Source organism: Ursus maritimus, unplaced genomic scaffold (assembly GCF_017311325.1).
Source record: "Ursus maritimus isolate PB19 unplaced genomic scaffold, ASM1731132v1 scaffold_8, whole genome shotgun sequence".
Taxonomy (NCBI): domain Eukaryota; kingdom Metazoa; phylum Chordata; class Mammalia; order Carnivora; family Ursidae; genus Ursus; species Ursus maritimus.
In genome coordinates, this window is record NW_024426996.1 from 24,128,964 (window position 1) to 24,148,469 (window position 19,506).

A 19,506-nucleotide genomic window follows, 5' to 3' on the forward strand; every position below is an offset into this window, starting at 1 on the left:
AGAGTGCTACTTCTATCTCCACCTAATTTTATTATGTCCAAAAATCTGCCTTCGTCCCTCCCCCCTCCCTCCCTCTTCCTTCTTCCCTTCCTTCCATCCTTCCTTCTTTCTTCCCTTCTCTTTATTAAAATATTTGGTGCTCACCATATGCCTGGAACTATGCCATTTTCAGAAGACAAAAATGAGTGATAATCAGCCTGCTATCTCAAAATCTTAAGCTTTAAATAATTATCTGTTGATAATGTAGAGAAAACTTCACTGAAGTAATTATGAGATCAGGGGTCTTTCTAGCCATACATTTTCTTATCATTTACCAAGGGTCTAATCCAGGAGTCTAGAATCCAGTGTAGAACCAAGCACATATGTATTTGCATATGGATGGTGCTCCTAATAGGCATGGCCAAGTCTAATCTCAGCTGATAGAAATGTCTTAGCAGTACACTTATTCCATGTGAGCTTCTCCTACACTCACCTATTATCATAGCCCCAGCAGAGGTGGGTAACTGGTAAAGACAAGGGATGAATTGGGGCTGGGGGGGGAGTTGAGGGTGAGAGGGATGTGGGCAATGGCCTGGGTAGCCATTAATCAGAGGAGACAGGCTGGAGCCAGGACCAAGAGTGTCATGGCAGACACTGGGAACCTAGGGCAGGGCATTCTGGGTAAGGACTTAGTGTGAAGTCAGAGAATAGTGAAAAGCAAATCGGGCCATAGTCAGAAGCCAAAGAAGAAATGGAAACCAATAGGCCAGACAAACCTGGGTCAAAGACAAGTCTGTAGCAGCCACAGTAAACTCTGAGCCAGAGTGGCCATGTTAAGGAGAGACTGGCTTCAGGAAGGGCTTGTATTTTTGCTTGTGGCTCAGTCAGATGCAGACCTGAGTCCCCTGGGTGGAGGCCCATGGAGCAAAACAGATGCAGGTAGCCTCCAAGCTTTCTGGGGCTCCCTGGAAGTTGTCATGGCTACTGACTTATTAAGAAGGAGATGTGGATGGGGGGTTCTGGGAAAGGCATCAATCTCACAAAGTTGCTTTTGCCTTCTTTCCCTCTGACTGCACAAGGCAAAAAGAAAACTCTCCATGGACATTTCATCAGAGAAGTAATTTCAATCCACTTATACAAGGCAACAGAAGAACAAATGCATAACATGGTGACATGCCTGCAATTTAAGAGCTTTATTAAAGAAAAAAGATTCTACAGTGTCCTCCTCCTGTAATAAATAAAAATGTGTACAGGTGGATATGGTGATGAAAAAAGCCCATTATAGGAGAACACTGAAGAAAAGGCATTTTTTAAAAAATTCAAATTCAATTAGCCAACGTATAGTGCATCATTAGTTTTTGCTCAGTGATTCATTAGTTGTGTATAATACCCAGCGCTCATCACATCACGTGCCCTCCTTAATGCCCATCACTGAGTTACCCCATCCCCCCACCCACCTCCCTTTCCGAAATCCTCAGTTTGTTTCCTGGAGTCAAGAGTCTCATACGGTTTTTCCCCCTCTCTAATTTCTTCCCCTTCAGTTTCCCCCACTGTTCTTTGCACTAAAAGGGATTTCCTTAGGTTTATAACCTGTATTCAAGGTTGAGAGAGTTCAGTGACAATGTTCTCTCATGATTCCAGGTCTTTTAAACACCATATTCTTTATACACCCCAGTTTCCAGACATTAGAACCCAGGAATTCAGAGCCCAATTTATTTATTTGTTTTATTAGATTTATGTTTGTTCACTGAACACTGGTTAAGCATCTAAAAGCTGGGTGCCAGGAATGCAGAGATGAATATAATATAACTTCTGACCTTAAACAGTATACAATCCATTTGAAGAGGCAGATACATGAATCATGGCAAGGTATGCAAATCTAGGTAAGCCTAGGGTTAAGGTCTAGGCTAAATATCCTAAGAGCATAAAAAGAGAAATGCAAGGAGAGAGAGAGAGAGGGAGAGAGAGAGAGAGAAATGTCTACCTCCATCTAGGATGAAGTAGGGGGAGGGGAGCTTCTAGGAGAAGGGGAGTCTTGAGCTGAATCTTGAAGGGTATCAGGCAGATAAAAAGGGAACAATATTCCAGGCAAAAGGAAGGGAAATTTGCAAAGGCAGAGCTGTGGAAAAAGCATGTCATTTTTTCAGAGAGTACAGTTTGACTGGAATCCAGGGAAATTGTGGACATAGCTGAGGGACAACTCATTCTTAGTACCATGTTGATGTGTGTGAATTTTATTCTAATGGCCATCCTATGGACTGAGTTCATCCCCCTAAAAATTTATATGTTGAAGCCATAGCCCCTAATGTGATGGTATTTGGAAATAGGCCTTTGGGAGGCAATGAGAATCAGCTGAGGTCATGAGGGTGGAGTCCTTATAATGGGATTAGTGCCCTCATAATAAAAGGAAGAGAGAGAGAGAGAGAGAGAGAGAGAGAGAGAGGAAGATCTGCCTTTGCCATGTGAGGACACTGTGAGAAGGCAATCATCCAGAAGTCAGGAAGAGAGAGCTCTCACCAGAACCTTACCATGCTGGTACCCTGATTTTGGACTTCCACCTTCCAGAACTGTGAGAAAATAAATTTCTGTTCTTTAAGCCACCTAGCCTATGGTATTTTGTTAAAATAGCTTAAGCAGACTAAGACAGATCAGTTGGCCTAAAACCTTTCTTGGGGGTAACTTTTACTTTTCAAAGCCCTCTCAAAACATATGCAGAAATCTAAATATAACTTTATCTTAGATGGTGTGCCTCTCTGCTGTCTAAAGTGTTGACCAAGTCAAGCAATCTAATAGGGAGAGTAGAAAAATCAATTCTTTCACTTATTTGATAAATACTTATCAACTGCCTGTTTACTGCTAGGCACTTTTTATAGTGCTGGAATTTCAGTGGTGACTAGGACAGATCAGTTACTGCCCTCATGTGGCTTACCTCCTAATGGAGAAGGGAAGAAGAAAACAAATACAAGAGCAAGGTAAATTCAGGCACTGCAAATACTAGGAAAACAATAAAACAGGGTGACACAGGAGGGGTAGGGGCTAGTTTTCAAAAAGGCTACTCTGAGGACCCGCCATTGGCACTGAGATGCAGATAACAAAAGACTCACCATATGAGGCCTTGGGGGTAGAGGAAGCTTCCAGTGATGGGAGGATGGGAGCAGGTCAGGAGTTGAGAGGCCATTTGTTGTGGTCTGGGGAAGTGATAAAGGTGAATAGGATTGGGGGGAGATGAAGAGGATTTTGGATGAAGGATAGGTGGATTTGGGATATATTTTGAAGGCTAAGGCACCAGGGGGATTGGTTGGGGAAAAAGAAAAAGAAGAGATAAGTATGACCCCCAAGTTTCTGGTTAAAGTAACTGGATAGATGATATTGCTGTCACTGAGGAGCAATAAAATTAGTTTGATGTTATGAGGTTAAAAGAACTAATTGGCGCAATGATTTCAGAAAATTCTCCAGGGCACATGGGTGGCTCAGTTGGTTAACTGTCCAACTCTTGATTTTGGCTCAGGTCATAATCTCAGGGTTGTGAGATTGAGCCCAGCATCGGGCTCTGTGCTGGGCATGGATCCTGCTTAAGATTCTCCCTCTCCCCCTCCCTCTGCCCCTGCAAAACCCATTAAAAAAAAAAAAAAAAGAAAAAGAAAAAGAAAAAAAACAAGAAAAAAAAAACAAGAAAAAAAAAGAGAGAAAATTCCCAACATTTGTTTAGGTGTCCATAGACTTATTTTTTTTTTAAAGTTTGACTTCCTTCCGCATCTGCAGTCACCATCATCTCCATCAGTAAGAACTATCCACTCTCTAGCTCTAGGACAGACCTGCAGTAGCTTCCATGAAAACTCCATCACACTGACTACAGTTAGGGACTCTGCCCTTTGGTTGTGTCCTGGAGTTGTGTGGCCACACAGATGGAATCAGATAGATAAGAAAAGACTTGCCAGAGAATTGCATGGTTAGACCAGGTGGAGGCAGGGGGAATTTCCTATTCCTCTTAGAGTTGACTTCCGTGTCTGTCATTTGCCTGTTTTATTTCAGATGCGATTCACACCTTTCCCTTGCTTTGCTCTGTATCTCAGGGAATTCTATTTCCATGTAGGTTTGGCCAGTTACATTCCAGACAGGTTTGGCCAGTGGAAGGCACTGGCAGAAGATAGCAGGGCAGGAGGAGGAGGGGGAAGTCGGGTAGAGATATTTCCCCACTTTTTAAAAGTTCACATTATGCCACTTTGCTTTTATAAAAGACCTATGTTAGTACTTACTTTTGCTAACTGAAGGAAATCTAAGAAGAATTTTCTCTGTTATGAAAAAAAGGCAGTGAAAATAACAATAACATTCAGCATTTGTTTTGCAGTGAGGCATTACAGAGGCAGAACGCCCAGAGGAGTGAGAGCAGCCCCACCAAGCTCCTTCCCCAGGAACTTGTTCCCCAGGAACTACACTCAGCATCTCAGCATCTCAGCATTCAGCTGCCATAGCTGTGAACTGTGTCTGTGTCTGTGTCTGTGAGCATCTGGGCTTTATCTCGACTTATTTTGTGCATCCATTAGCAAGATGTGTCCGAAGACATCAGAAAAGCCCAAGAGAGCTTATATTTTTGGGTCTGGGAATGTTCAAAAAATTTTCCATAGAAAGTAATGGTGATTGCTTCTTCACTTTATGGCATTTTGGCTTATGAAAGATTTTGTAGGAATGCTCCAGTAGGGGAAAATCTGTATTTCTTCTTCTTTTGCCCTGTCCAGGGTGAGAAGACTTTCTCATGAGACAGCTACTTCGGAATGCCTAGCTTCTATATGGGGGGCCCACTGCCCTGTTCTTAACTCTTCCAATGGCCTATGTTTCTGGGCTCTGATGATGCCACTTCCTTGTATAATTCCTCCTGCCCCAGGGTGGTAGTGGATTCCTGCTGTGGCCTTGCCATGTTGTCTTTGTTTTCTAGGCTCTTCGATGACCTGTTTGTTCAATACTTCAAATTCAGTTCTCTGTATTTTTAAGATCCAGAGTAGTTTCTGGGTCCTTAAGAGGACCCTGACTGATGATGTATATTTTGTATGAGGGGTTCTGAGAACCCTAGATGTTAGGTAAAGTCCTGCATTTTCTGGCTCTTTTCTAGCACTCTGATTTCCTCACCCATAAATTTCCATCCTTCTCTTTCCTTGTTTGTACATTAATCTCCTTTTTGTTCTATGAAAAGTCAAATTCATTCTCTGTGCAGGGCATATGCATTGCTGTCTTCTCTGCTTAGAAAGCTTTACCGGATTTACATAAGGAGCCTCATTTCTAAACCAATGGGATATCTAGCTTCACAGTCTCAATGTATCTACTCCGATGCTCTTCTCCATTGGATTGGATAATCAAGAGTTCCCCAAATGAGCATCTTTGCACACCCTCTTTACAAAAAGTGAACCCACAGGCAGTTTCTTTTTGAGGATCTACTTGGGGTATTTGAGAGTTCCGTTTAGTTTTATAATCCCTTAATAGCATAGGCCTTTGAAGGTTACACACCAGAAAGAGCTGTCAAATTTCATGCAAGCATTAACTGACTTTGCTCAGCAGTTAAGGAAAAGAAAAATCTCTATTTTGTTTTTGGCTTATAATATTGTCTGGATGTATTGTGGAATGTTTTTATTTTGGTCAAGTGCCTTAGTTGGAGAACAGTAAAAACATTTGACAAAGCTATTTTTTGTAAGTAGAGAAAGCTGTGATTAGAGGCCAGAAAGGCCCCTTTGATAAAGCCTATTTTGCCTGAGGGTCTACTATTAGATTTCCATATGTCTGGCATAAGTCATGCTTTTAAAGTGCTACTGCCCTTTGGGGAAATCCCATCAGTCCTTCTCCTGCTGGTATAAATAGTATAATTAGCTTTTTTTCCTGGCTTCTGAATAGATCAGATTCTGAGGATACTAAGAGTTTAGAGGAAGTGGTATATGAAAGTAGGGTTGATTTTTCAGGAACCGGGGTTTATGCAAAAAAGGCTGCCCAGGGCATGTTGGCATGTGTGTGTGCATGTGTGTGTATGTTTGCATGCCCTTTGAGTGAGCAGGTGCCAAAAAGGATGGTGGGAAGCAATCAGGGCTTTTTAAAAACCATTTTACCAAGTCTGCCTCTAGAGGATGGTGTCCTCTTTAGAGGACTAAACATTCTGGTCTATTTTATTGCTTCTTGCCCTCCTAACCCAAACAGAAATTCTACTTTGGAAAACCTTAACTTTGACAAAGAGAGTAATAACTTCCTGGAATGGTTTCTCAACTTGTTTACACATTTCAACGAACATTTAGGTACATTAATACAGTAATTTCCTCAGGTGGTTGAATGTTAATGAATCATTAATGATAAATATTCAAATCTCATTCCTGAATTTACAGGTGATGGTGGGAACAGTGAAGGCCCAACCTAGTTATCTAGGAAGAACCTACTCTTTCATATTTGATATGCATAAATGAGCTTATATGTACTATTTTTCATCTGGGGAAATCAGGATGCTATGATATCAGCAAACCCAAGACTAGATGGCTATTTCAATATCCAGCCTGTTTACTTTGGGGGAAGGAACAGCTGTTCATAAAGCAATTTACATTCAACAGGTGAACCATGATTCTAACGGATGTGAAAGATACAGTGGAGATAATCTGTAGAATGCCATTCCACCTTGCTTCCTGGACTACCCGTGGTTTCCAAAGAAAATGCCATTTACAAATTAGTTTTTAGATTTTTTACATGTTTAATGGCTGTTTGCTTTATTTTCTGCAATTAGGAAATGATTTACATCTAGCTAGCAATCAAGACTGTATTTTTATGTTTCTTACTACTTATGTAATAGGTGGATGGAGAGTGGAGAATAGGTTTATATGTTTTTGGTACTTATCTTCCCTGTTGGATTAATCCATTGGAATTGTTGATTTTTGTTATTATTAGGGTTTAGGTGACTCATTACAGTGATTAAAGAGGGATGACAAATGAGATTTTAATCAAATAGTTGACATATACTCTGGAATTTGTAACATGAGGTAACAAGCAGAAGGACAAAATGCCAACATGCCAAGAATGATGGAATAAAAGATGAATTGAGCCTGCATCCTTGATGATATCGTTGAACCACTGCACTGGCCTGGCTGCATTTTTCCCAGACTTCATATTATGGTAATTAAATGTCTATTGCTTAAATTCTGCTGGCTAAGGTTGTTTCTTGCAGTCAAAGTTATTCTTAACTGATCTGATGTCTCAAACCAAACTCCTTCTTTCCCATTTCCTCTCCCATTCTGTTCCTCTTCTTATATTCCTTCAGTTAATGGCATCCACCCAGTTGCCCACGTCAGAATCTTAGGGATTTTTCTCAACTCCTTTCTCTTGTTCACCTGCCTCCTTGAATACAGGAGCTATTTCTTGCTCATCCTTTCATTACCAATTCCTAGTACAATGTCTGGTACACAGAAGACAAAACATGTTTGTTGAACTAAATAAATTGGTGTGTTTAGATATTTAACGTCGTGGATTAGTATATAGATACTGAGCAAAGTGAAAAGGATAATCTTGTGAAATTTATTTTTTTAGGCTATGGTGAGTTTTGATGAACCAGCCTTGCCCGTCATCATAGACCATCTTTCTACTGACTAAAATTCTTTTGTCCCCCTGATTATATGTTTCTTTTATATAGACATTGTTGGATGAGCAGTCATATTTTTCCTCTTGGGCTCTTTAAAATATTTTTATGCTAAGATTCTTCTTTCATGATATTCCTGTCCCTTAAATCAGTATTATAAAGTTACAGTCAGTGTTGCTCTTCTTACCTTTAACCTGGCAGACATTCTGCATCTTTGTAATGACTTCGGCTAATGTCTGCTCTATTCTTTTACATTGATTGATTATATTAATCTTATTCTCAGAATCTTGGGCAAGTTATCTATGTATAGGATGAGGATATAATGGCAAGTCATGGTGTTCATAATCTTATAGACAAATGGAAAGAACACCAGATTTGAAATGAAGAAAAACCCCTAGAGTTTGTGTCATAGCAGCTCTTTATATGTGTAATTTTAATCAAGTCAAGAAACCCAATCAATTTTGTTTTCTTGCATTTACAATGGGAAGCAGAGCTACACTATCCTGTCCCTCGCACAAAACTGTTGTGAGAATTAAGAATCCTGCAAGTGTAAGGCTTATGTTGTATCTATTCTGGGATGCAGGGACTTGCACTTGAACCACACGGACTGAGCAAGGTTATTATAGAATAGGAGAAGGTGAATCTCCAATGGAAGAAAGATTAGGCAAACAATAAATGTCTAAAAGAGACTGCTTATAGAATCCAGGCATACTGTGAGATCTTTTGCGCTTGAGAAAAGTTTCCAGATTTCTCTTTTCTATATAATGTAGAAGTCACTGGAGGAAGTGATAGGAGGATAAATTATTTTCAGAGATATAAAAGCCATTGATAAAGCTCTAAGTTCTCTTTGGCTTTTTCCAGGATTGCCACACTTAGCTCCTAGCCTCAGAATCTGAGGAGGGCTCTCAACCAGACCTCAGGTAGAGTAATTAGAACTGAAGTGTGACTCTTGTTCAAACTTCTCACGTTATAATAAAAAACTGAAATTCAATAAAGGGAAATTACTTGCTTTAGATCATAGAGCTAACCAGTATGTGATCAAGACCTAGAACCCAGGTCTCTTGGCTGCTGTGCTAAGAGACCCAGCCATGCTAAATGAAATCAGTTGCACTGTATTTCCAAGCAATTTTACCAATAAGAGTTCAGGCACCAAGATTTTTGAAAGTCTTTTGTTGTTGTTGCTCTAAAGAAATGAAAGCAAATTCAAGGCTATCCCTACAGTTATGCCCATATCCCTTATTTACATTCCATCATTTCCTGAAGAGAAAATGTTGGGGATTACATTCAACCTTGGATATATCCACGAGAATGTTTTTGCATATGTGTATCAGCTGTGTCCTAACGGAAGAAGTTTAAATACCACAATGTAAGATCATATGATGTTCAAGAGAGCCTCTGAGAGTTTGTCCTGTGATTTTTTCCCCTTTGAAACAAAAAAAACATGACTTGATTTTCCCTGGATAAAATGTTGGATGGAGGAGGATGCTATGCCCCTGAATACCCACCCCTTAACAGGTACCAGCTACTTTTTAATCTTCCTTTTGTTCCCTTTCGTTCATGTGGAATCTCAGATATCATTGGATATTTTTACTATGGACTATGCTTATTTGTTAAATTCATTCATACCTTCATTTAGTTACCAAATATTTAGAGAGCCTATATGTGTCACACACCAATAAGTACAGATGAGCAAATAAAGGGACAATTTGCTGATGTTTATACTTCCATACTTTTAGGTTCCAAAAGTGAGTAGAAATGATTTTTTTTTTTTAAAGTACTGGAACAGTAGTAAGACTCTGGTGTGCTATTTCATGATTAGCTTCTTTGTCAAGCTGTGCTGTAGGACATGTTAGAGCACTTAGTGGAAAAGAGTACATTTAAGTGGGCATTCAATAAATATTGATAATGATGGTGATGACGATAATGATGATAGTGATCACAGTGACAGGGATGAAGAAACCATGGCACCTTGCAATTTGTGGTAAACAATGGCAATTACATAGCAACTTCTGTTTTGTCTTCCAGAGAAGTGCTTGAAAATGTTAATTAACTGGAGGGATTGCTGCAAAGTCTCTTGGTAACAGGCAGCCTTTAATCCAGGCAAACAGTGGAAATCAGTATTAGCTGGATGTCTGGAATAAACCATTAATTGTATGAATTACAGTGTTTCATGGTAATTATAAATCTCTGAAGAGGGACCAGTTGGGAGATGAATATTTCTGGAGGATTTCCAGGTGAGGTCAACATGGTAATAAGAACTGAACAGGGTCACTGTGGACTTTGGTGTCTGATTCAGCAGCCATTAGCTGCATCTTTGCTGAATTATGATGGCACTGGATCCCACTGCTTCCACGCTTTGTTGTTGTTAGCTACTCTGAGGCCATGGGTAATTTGTTACAGGATGTGAGTCAAGTGCAAAGGAAGCATAGCTGCTCCAATAATGTTGCTCAAGAACCTGGATCTGTTGCAAAATCTGGTGCTCATCTGTTCCCATCTCACATAATTATTTGTTGAAGAGACAGATGAATGCTTGCTTCTCAGATTACTAAAGTAATATAATCCTTGGCCAACCTAACAGACTCAGATTTTATACACAGATCTATAAAATCTTATATAATTTATTCTGACATGGTGTTTTTGCTAAGCTCATTTTCTTTATATTCTAAATTATTTTTCACAGGGGGCTACTTTAAATCATATGTCAAACAAAACAAGGTCACTTGATATGAATCTGTCTTTCTAAGTTTTAGGCAAGAACCTACTCTCCTCAGATTTGGGCCTTTGGAGTATTTATTTCAAATGAAGACTTGAATGAAGATGTGAATCATTATCAATATTGTTATGTGCCATATCTGCCTTCTGTGGGGGTAGTCGGGGCTAGAGAAAATGAGGGGTGGAGACTGAAGAAGCAGGAAATGATCAGTTTTGTTGGGGGGCAGGGGAGATATGAGCTGAAATTTGTGCTGGCATGGAGTCAACTCACTGAGCTAAGAAGACAATGTAAAAGGGTCCAGGCTTCCATCAGTAGGGAAGGGTTATATCCAAAACATAAGAAGAATTCACACATTTCAAAAGCAAACAAAATGAAATAAAACAAACAAGAAAAAAATCCAACTAAAAATGAGCAAAGGACCTGAATATACATTTCTTCAAGGAAGATACATGAAAGGTCAACAGGTACATGAAAAGATACTCAACATTACTCTTCATTGGGGAAATGCAAATTAAGACTGCAATGAGATATCTCCTCAGCCATAAACAAGAAATCCTGTCATTTTCAACAACATGGATAGAATGTGAAGGCATTATGCTAAGTGAAATAAGTCAGACAGAGAAAGTTACTGTATGATCTCACTTATATATAGAATCTTAAAAAAGACCCCACACAACCAAAATTATAGAAAAAGAGTTCAGATTTGTGCTTACCAGATGCAGAGGTTGGGGGGGGAGGATGAACTGGAGGTAGGTGGTCAAAAAGTACAAAGTTTCAGTTATACGCTAAATAAGTACTAGGGATGTAATGTACATCTATTAGAATGACTGCCATCAAAAAGATAAGAGGTAATAAATGTTGGTGAGAATGTGCAGAGGTAACAAATGTTGTGCAATGATTGTAGGAATATAAACTGGCACAGCCACTGTGGAAAACAGTATGAAGGATCCTCAAAAAATTAAAAATAGACTATTTTATGATCCAGCAATTCTACTTCTGGGAATATATCCAAAGGTAATGAAAACACTAGCTTGAAAAGAACACCCCCATGTTCATAGCAACATTGTTTATAATAGGAAGACATGAAAACAACTTAAGTGTCCATCAGTGGATGAATGGATAAAGAAAATGTGTTGTTAAAGTATGTATATCTATAGATCTGTGTATAAAATCTATATCTAGATATCTATATCTATATATGACACAATGGAATACATATACACAATGGAATATCATTAATATTATTCAGCCATGACCAAGAAATCCTGCCATTTTCAACAACATGGATAGAATGTGAAGGCATTATGCTAAGTGAAATAAGTCAGAGAAAGTTACTGTATGATCTCACTTATATATGCAACCTTAAAAAAGACCCCACACAACCAAAATTATAGAAAAAGAGTTCGGATTTCTGCTTATCAGATGCACAGGGTGGGGGGAGGAAGAACTAGAGGTAGGTGGTCAAAAAGTACAAAGTTTCAGTTACAAGATAAATAAGTACTAGGGATGTAATGTACAGCCTGGTGACTATAGCTAACACTGCTTCATGAAATACACGAAAGTTGTTAAGAGAGCAAATCCTGAGAGTTCTCATCACAAAGGGAAAACTTTTCCCTTTATTCTTTTCTCTTTTTATTTTATCTGTATACGAAGATGGAGCTTTGCTGAAACTACTATAGTCATTTCACAATATATGTAAATCAAACCATCATGCTGTAGGTCTTAAACTTATACAATGATGCACATCAATTATTTCTCAATAAAACTGGAAAAAATATAACACAATACTCCCCCCCCCAATTATTTAACATTTATGCCATGCTTTACCACAGTTCAGGTGTGCAGACCTAACCCAATCAACTTCAACAACTGCCTGGAGAAGGCGGCTAATTTTCACAACAACCTTTAAAGGCAGGGACTTTGTACCCTTTTTCAGAGGTGATAATAATAGATAAAAGACTTTACAAGTGCTTTGCATGAATGATGATCTCATTTAATCCTTAAAACACATCAGTGAGGCAGGTGGCGTTACTCTCTTCATTTTATGCATGAGGAGACTGATGCTTAGGAGATGTTATGTCAATTGCCTGAAACTTTACAGGCAGTCCAAGCAGTTTTCCCTGATGGCCCATGTGTATCATGCTGATCCTTTGTTGATCCAGATGGGGAAATGAGGCTCAGAGATGTTCAGTGAATTGCTCAAGACCACACAGTAAACAGCAGAGGATCAAACTTAGGTCAAATATTTCGAAGTTTAATGCAGTCGTGTTCTACTTGTCTCATCCTTACAAACTTGAAGCTCACAATTTATCAAAGTGGTATTTATGGTGGCATACTTCTCTTTTGAAACAGTCCTCTGAGTCTGATACACACTATCTTTTTCGACCTTTTCTTCCTAGAAAACAGAAACTTAGGCAAAGCTTATGTGCGAATCCTTTACTGAAGGATATTAAAATGGGAAATGGGATGTGAGGCACGGCAGGAGGCAAAGCAGCCATGGCTTCATGAGAAAGCACAACCAGGTGCTCCCTCACATGTTATACTTCCAGCCAAGCCATAAAGGGCCAATAGCACCTCAGAGAAAGGAAGAGAGAAAAATTTTTCTGACAGCTCTTTCCCATTTTTTGTCTCTTGCCATTTAATGTTTATTCCAATGGGGCATTAACTCCCTTGCAGTTTTGGGTTTGTTACCTGGCTTTGGAGGACAGCTGCTGGAGAAGGTAGAACTTCTGTGGATCTGGCTGTGTTACATCTGGGTACCTGAGCTGCTGTGGCTTTTACCAGAGTCTGGCCTTCCCCTGGGGTGGTGGGGTGGGCCAGTAAGAGGGTGGGCAAGACAGCTCACAGAGCTAGAAAGTGAAGAGGTCATGGGCCCAGGATGCAAAGCTGCAAAGATCTGGAGAGATGTATATAACCTGTGTCTGATACACTGCTCAGACCATCCTCTGAAATCCGGCTCTCAGGCTATGGTAGTGGGCCTTCAGTTTTATAAGACCAAGATGCCCTCATTTTGTTCTTGAGAGGGGAGGTACAAAATCAGTTCATCACAGAATCCATATTACTTGCAATCTGCTAAAAACCCTTAACGTAGGTTAGTGAATTCAGTTGCAGTCCCTACTGCTACAGCCGATTCCAAGGACATAACTGATATTCACCATCAGCCTCTTTAACCACCCATTTTAGATTTCTTTTTCCCTGGGTAAGCACATTGGATCATCTTGGTTGCTAGTCTGGTAGGAGTTCTAGACCTTCCTCCCTAAGTTGTCTGAGTTCTTAGTTGCTTTGTCTTTGTTTTTTGTAGTATTTACTATAACAGTCCATGAACAGTTATAACTAAGCAATGTCAGTGTTATGAGATAACCTACAGAATCTTCTGGAATCTATAAATAATCTTTTCTGTCTTATTGTGTAGTAGCAACCCAAATTCCTCATGATAATCAGTGTTGATTACCTCAGCAGGAAGTGAATTTTTCTTTGCCTGCTGGTTCATGGGCCTAAGGAGCCCAAAGTGGCCAGGTGGTAACAGTCATAGCTTTCTAATTCAGTGGGATTTGCACTGTGTCACTTGGTGGAAGTGTTCTCCACCTTCCTCAACTCCGCACCCCAAATGAAAAATAGGAACTCTAACTTGGCACAGCTTACCTTTTCAGGATAGGAAATATGAATTATGCTAGGGAAAGTAAGGGTTAGAATAACTACTCCTGCTTCTACACCTTGGCTCCTAGATCCATGTATTCTAGCTGTGGAGACACAGCACCATATACTGGCCTTTGATTCTATGCATATATTGAATCCTGGAGAAGAGTGCCCCAACAGTTCATCCCAAGCAGGCTTTTTAGCTGAGTCTTCAGTAGGCTCTGCCATTACTCTTTCAGGTCCTCTTCTGGTAATGGGGTATGGAGCAGGACTAGTGAATCCTGTGGTCATGGACTCATTGTCACACCTCCTTTGCCTTAAAAAGAGGCGACATGGCATCATTAATACCATATCTCTCAATCATCAGTCTCAATGTAAATGGCCTAAATGCTCCCATAAAGTGCCACAGGGTTGCAGATTGTATAAAAAGACATGACCCATCCATTTGCTGTCTACAAGAGACTCATTTTGAACCTAAAGATACATTCAGACTGAAAGTAAAGGGATGGAATGCCATCTTTCATGCCAATGGACCTCAAAAGAAAGCTGGGGTAGCAATTCTCATATCAGACGGATTGGATTTTAAACTAAAGACTATAGTTAGAGATACAGAAGGGCACTATATTATTCTTAAAGGATGTATCCAACAAGTGGATATGACAATTATAAATATCTACGCCCCCAACAGGGGAGCAGCAGGATACATAAGCCAACTCTTAACCAGAATAAAGAGACATATAGATAAAAATACATTAATAGTAGGGGACCTCAACACTGCATTATCAGAAAGACACAGAGCACCTAAGCAGAAAATCAACAAACAAACAAGAGCTTTGAATGCCATACTCGACGAGTTGGACCTCATAGATATATATAGAACACTACACCCCAGAACCAAAGAATACTAATTCTATTCTAATGCCCATGGAACATTCTCAAGAATTGACCATGTTCTGGGTCACAAAACAGGTCTCAAAAGACTGAAATTATTCCCTGCATATTCTCAGACCACAACGCTTTGAAATTGGAACTCAACCACAAGGAAAAATTTGGAAGAAACTCAAACACTTGGAGACTAAGAACCATCCTGCTCAAGAATGATTAGATAAACCAGGAAATCAAAAATGGCCATTCATGTTAAGACCCCCTTAGGACAAGAAACGGTGAGTGGTACATTTACTTTGTTCAGCTCATTCCACCCCATCCTGAATGTGTGTGGTGCTCCTTCATTAGATACTGTGTGATCCTTAGTGCTAATACTTTCTTCCCCTCAAGTTCAGGAGCATCTATCTTTGGGTTCACCCTCTTCACCTTGATCCATCTTATTTTCCCAAAGCCCTTTTCCCATAACCCCAGCTCCAATTCCTAATCCCCACAATTTTTTTTTTTTTTTTTTTTTTTTGGCTCTGGGTATTAGTCATTGAGCTGCATTTGATTTTCCTCAGGATGAAGCTGGAATAAGAAAGGATGGCTGGAAATGCTACTCACTGGTCCAGCCTCAGGATCAAGCATCTACATTATCATTAGATTTTTCATAATCTCAAAATGGTTCCTGCGTGTTTTGTGGAGAGACAGTATAATGTAGTAATTAAATCGATGAGTTCTAGAACCAAATTGCCTGGGTCCAAATCCCAGCTCTACCACTTAGCTCTGTGACCTGGGGTAAGCCTTTAACCTCCATTCCTCAGTTTTTTCATCTATAAAATGAGGAAAATAATGCACCTATATTATAGAATTATATGAGGATTAATAATTTTATGTGTTTAAACTACTTAGAAGAGTGCCTGGCACATCCTAAGTGACTTTTAAGTGTTTGCTATTACATCTTATTATATTATGCTAATAGCCGATATGTCCCTTGTCTTTTTCCAGCTGCATTTCAAAAGATCCTCTTCTGCTAGCCCCCATGGTATGGAACCAACCTTTAGAAAGCAGCTGAATTTATACCCTGCTTGAAATTGGGGGTGGAGGATAGAAAACAAATCCTCTTAATAGAAAAAGTATTGGCAAGTCAGTATGTGAAGTAATAGGAGGGAATATAACACTTTATTAGGCCCTGGAATGTGAAGACATATTAATTTGCTTAAAAGCATTAAAGAATCTAGATAGTGAAGGGTAGATGTGTAAGCGATTTATTCTAGTAAGCTTGATCATGAATGTATTAATCATTTAAATATTTGATGATTAATACATTTGGAGAAAGGAAAGGCTGCGAGGTCCCAGAACATTGTTAACTTCTTCTCCAATTCTCATCATTATTTATTGTTTCTATTTTGAAGTGGAAGAAAAAAGTCAAATTACTCTTTTATTTTTGAAGATGATGTGACTGACATGTTGCAATGTTTGGTTTAGTACACTGTAAAGATGTTCATGACAAGTTAAAAAATTAGGAGATCAAATTACCTTTCACTTCATGCATTTAAAACAAAATTAGAATTTAATTTTGTAGTTTTATTTAAAGAGGAATTAAAATTCAAGAATAAGCTCAGCATTTTGCTATAGTTGGAAAAGAGGATCAATCAGCTAAATTTGATGGTTTGTTATAACATGCATTCAGATGTCCTCCCACACACACACAATTACTAAGAGCAAAGAATTAATTTTTTTCTTTCTAAAAGGCTTCTGTTCAAATAGTTCTGAATTTCAAAAGGAAAGAGAAACGCAAAGCCATTTCATACAGGATTGGCATTGATCAAGTACTTAAATATTTGTTCAATATTTGAATTTGGGTTAAGATATATTAACTCAATGTTGTAGATTGTTTACATAAATGACTGCAATTCTTCTTCCCTGTGTGCATTCCCCTTTGCAAGTGACACTGCAGGTCCTCCCACCAAGAAGTGAAGTTTATTTCCCCATCCTCTGAATATGAATTGGTCTTGTGATTTGTCTGACCAATAAAATATAGTGGAAATGGTGCTGTTTCAGCTCCAGGCCTGGGCCTTAAGAAGCCTTCCTCACTTTAGAGTCTCTGTAACCCTCTAATCACCATGTGAAAAGCCAGGCTAGCTTGCTGAGGAGTAAAAGACTAAATGCCATATGGCTCAGTTGTCCTGGTGACAGCTGGCCACCTGCTAGACATGCGAATGGGACCATCCTGGACCAGACAACCTGGAGAAGCAGAGTCGCCTAAATTTGATGTATAGCTATTTGGAGCTGCAAAATCAAATCTGGCCAATATCAGAAGTTCATCTTGCTGAACCCAGACCAAACTGTCTACCTGCAGAATAGTAAATGGTAGTTGTTATCAGGTTTGGAGTAAGAGCCAACACTTACTGAGTGCTTACTATGTGCCAGGCAGTATTCTAAGTGCTTTACAGTTATTGACAATCCTTATAACAACTCTGTGGGTTATAACGAAGGGTTATAAATGTGATAGGGTTATAAATGAAGTGACAGGCAGAAGTAACATCTCAGCAAAACTCATTAGCCTGATCTTCCTGCTGCTTGCTGATAATGGGGCAAAGGTCAAGATGGACAAAGCCAAGTCTCTTCACAGTCCTTCTCAATGAGGTTTCTTTAGAGTGGAGTTGGCTAACATTGCCTGTAATGGGCCAGATAGTAAATATTTTAGACTTTTTTGGGCCATCTCTTCCACAGCTACTGAGCTTTAGCTTTTGTAGTGTGAAAGTAGCCATAGGTAATATGTAAGCAAATAAGCCTGGGGTTCCAATAAAACAGGTAGTGAGCTGATTTGGCCTGTGGATCATAGTGTGTTGAACCCCGTTCTAGAAATTAAGCTCTAATGACATAAGGTATCCATCAAATGTGATAAAGAAGTTTATCCTCTATGCTTCTAGCATGTTACCTAGCTCTGAATCATCCTTGGGAGAACTGAGAAAATAGTCACACAAGTCATTTTCAGGAGGCCTTAATTCTTCTGCAGAATCTCACTTAAGAAAGGCACTGTGGGTATTAGTTTCATCTTAAATCTTGTTCTTTTTGTGGCTGTGGGGTAACTGCTGTAGCAGTGGATGATATTTTTCCATGTCTGCCCCAGTGGGAAAAAGAGATCCAGTTCAAGAATAATGAGGGACTTCTCCGGAGGCCTAACAAATTTCTCTGGTGTCTCAGGTGGAATGTGTCACTCACTACTCATTTCTGAGCCAAGCCCTAGCAAGAGAACAGGATTTTTCTGACTGGCTGGAACTAATCAGGTCCTGCCCATGGAGCTGCAGTTGCATCAACAGTTACTCACCTGTTAACTGGTATCATTTCTAATTTGCCCTCTCACTTGAATTATAGTTTGTCTTAGTTCAAATGTAATTTCCCCTTAAAACTCTCAGCATATTGCTCCATTGTTTTCTTGTCTCTAGCCATGTTGAAATGAAGTCAGATGTGTATCTAATTTTTGTTGTTTTGAAGTATCTTTATTTTTATTTTAGATACTTAAAAAATTTATCTTTATTCCTGACAAATTCTATCATGATTTGAATAGGAGTGGGTCTTTTTTCATTCATCTTGCCCAGTACTCGGTGGATTCTTTCTACATACAGACTCATGTCATTCATCAGCTCAGGGCATTTTTCTACTATTATTTATTTTTTAAAAAAATATTTCATTCTTCAATTCTGTCTCATACCTGTAAACAATATGACTAGTGTTTTTATAAAAAGTGAAAATTTGGACACAGACACACACACAGGGAGAAAGCCATGTGAAGTTGAAGGTAGAGATTGGGGTGGTGCATCTGTAAGCCAAAATATGCCAAAGGTTGTCAGTAAACCAACAGAAGCCAGGAGAGAGGCACAGAATAGATTCTTCCCCACAGCCCTCAGAATGAACAATCTTTGCTAACACTTTGATCTTGGACTTCTAGCTTCCAGAACTGAGACAATAAATTTCTGTTGTTTAAGCCACTCAGTTTGTGGTACTTTGTTACTACAGCCCTAGGAAACTAATATAACTGTGTTCAAACTCTCCATTTGTTTTGTCGTTTCAGACATCATTATGTTCTGTTACCTGGAAGAATTTCTCAACTTGCTCTCATAGCTCATTAATTCGTTCTGGAGCTGTGTCCATTCAGTTTGTTTTTACACCACTTATATTTTCATTATAAGGATCTATAATTGGTTCATTTTCATTAATAGCCTGTTCTTGTTTTATGGATACAACAAACAAATTTTGTGTTTTCTGTATTAGCCTTATTTTCTTTGAGATGTACTAGCTAGGATTGTATTCAATGTCAAGTAACAGAAATCACAACAAACTGTAACTTAAACAAGTAAAGAGTTAATTTTCCCCATGAATTCAAAAGTCCAGAAATGAACATTTAGAGTTGTCATCCAGGGACTAGGCTCCTTCCACCTGTTTTTTAAAATTAAATTATATATATTTTTCTTCTATCTTTTTATACTAACTTTTTGAGCATGTGGCTTCATCCTCCTAGATGTAAGATGACTACTGCACCTCCAAGCACTGGGTATATATTACAGGCCAGAATAGAAAAGACAGAATGAAGAGGAAGGATTGGTGTCCATATTAGTATAACAGATGCATTTGACAAAATCCAAAATTATGACTTAAAGATGAAGTTTATCTATCTCTTATATTAATGAAATCTGGTTGTAGGTAATCCAGAGCT

At 39.1% G+C, this 19,506-nt stretch overlaps 1 long non-coding RNA gene across 2 annotated transcripts in view; it reads left to right on the forward strand.

Moving 5' to 3' along the window:
- Positions 1-19,146, forward strand: part of LOC103665318 — a 76,627-nt gene extending 57,481 nt beyond the window's left edge. The window contains exons 3-6 of one of the 2 annotated variants that reach the window (XR_005833395.1): positions 6,889-7,113; positions 14,930-15,085; positions 15,368-15,584; positions 17,997-19,146. This is a non-coding gene — a long non-coding RNA (uncharacterized LOC103665318). Of the gene's footprint in view, positions 1-3,606; positions 7,114-14,929; positions 15,086-15,367; positions 15,585-17,996 lie in introns of those variants that run through there. The other variant, XR_005833394.1, reaches the window with a different exon arrangement.
- Positions 19,147-19,506: the final 360 nt, after the last annotated feature.